The following is a 2,161-nucleotide window of genomic DNA, read 5'->3' on the forward strand; positions in this document are numbered from 1 at the left end:
CTAAAGACTCCAGTGCATTTTTACTTACTCTGCGTTACGAAGGAATAATAATAATAGTAAAGAATGTTAAAATTTAATAGCCATACAACCACCACCATCACTCTGCTAAACTATTACATCTGTGTGTATTGTGCGTGTTTGGAACCATATGATTTGAATGCGTGGGTGTAGATCAGTACTTAAACGTCTTATTTCTTCGAGTTATTGGAATATAAGATGAAGTGTCCATACTTTTCATTATATTCCTGGCAGTCTCTCCCATATATGCTCAATATGTTTATCGAGTTCTAAGAATTAATTAGTAATATCGCTATGCGTAAAATATTTATACTGGCACACAATTTGCACACACACACACACACACAAACACACACGCACACACACACATACATACACATACACACGCACACACACACATAGTTTACAAACACACACATACATACACACGCGCAATGCACACACATACATATACATATACACACTAACACAACCACACAAATGTACACGCACACGTATATATTCCTTAGAAATAAACACGATTGCAAGTCCACGTAACTTCAAGTAACATGAGGAAATAAGTCAAACAAATAACACAGCTAGACTATATACGTAGACCCACGCGCTGAAGCTCATAGAATCACACACACGCGCGCGCACACATACACGCACACACACACACACACACACAGAGTCCCATAAAGAAGATAAAAAGACTGGCCATAAAACAAATAAAGATATATAAAAAAGGAAATTGTTTTCCATCCGCTCCATCTGCGATATCCATGCTATACGTACACGTCGACTCAAATACACACACGCAGACATGCATACACATGCTCTTTCCAGTTTACTTAGACAGTCAACTATACCACACAAACGTGCATCCTTTCTCGCTCTCTTTCTCACACACACTCACGCGCACACCATACAACTACATAAATATAGAACCTACAAACTGTTAGGCTGACCTGAAGCAGAACTGGAATGATAACTGAAGAGGTCACTGATATGATCCCGAAAGACGACGAAAGGAATTTGACAAATTTAACTGATTGATTAAACGAACGATTAATCGAACAATCAATTATTCAATTTTTTATATAGTTATACAATTCAGAAGTAAATAAAAAGAAGTGAAAGTGAACCTGTGCATGTATTTATTATTGGCATAATGACCCTCAAAAGATATAACAAAATATATATATGCTTCAGAGTAAAGTGTTAAGCGAGTACAGAGCATATACATCTTCACGCATGAACGCACACAAACACATACACACATTCATACACACACGCGCATGCACACCCACCCACACACACACACACACACACACAAACACACACATATGAATGCATGTATCGATGTCTGTATGTATATTTACGAATGTATGTCTGTGTATGTTTATGCATGTATGCCTATGTGAATGATGTATATGCGTTTATGTCTGTGTAAGTACGTATGTATGTCTGTGCATGTATGTCTGTGCATGTATGTCTACAGTTAATGCATAAAAGCAACGAACATAATCGATCAAATGAACCGTCGCATGGGTAGATTTTCAGTCACATATTAACATTTTATTAGTAGTGACCCCGAATCTTTACCGATAGTCGATTGTTCGAACTGTTAGATACTATGATTTGCATGTATATCAATTAATTCTGAAGTAGTCTGGATTACGGGAATATATTTAGGTATAACTTTCTAATCTCAGTAATTGAACTCAAAATTGTAGAGAGGCACTCAGTAGAATTGATCATCCATCCACTTGTGATTCTAATTGAGGAAATTCAATCAATTGAATCACTTGCATTTGTATAATATTGCTTTCAACAGAACAGTCACAAGTTTTATTGTAAAGTACGTATGGTCAATGGAGGAGCCTTGTGGGAATAACTGTCATACTGCAACTTCATTAAAGGAGACACACATTGGACAATGTAGTTTTAGTTCGAAATTTCTAAAGAAGGCGGTGAGCAGGCAGAATCGTTAGCACGCCGGGCAAAATGCTTAGCCACATCTGGGTTCAAATTTCACTAAGGTCGACTTTGCCCTTCGTCTTTTCGGGATGGATAAATAAAGTACGAATCGAACACGGAGTCGATGTTCTAATCGACCTATCTCCTCCTCCGAAATTGCAGGCCTTGTGCCAAATTTTGA

Source organism: Octopus bimaculoides, chromosome 13 (assembly GCF_046866305.1).
Source record: "Octopus bimaculoides isolate indiv1 chromosome 13, ASM4686630v1, whole genome shotgun sequence".
In the NCBI taxonomy this organism is placed as follows: Eukaryota; Metazoa; Mollusca; class Cephalopoda; order Octopoda; family Octopodidae; genus Octopus; species Octopus bimaculoides.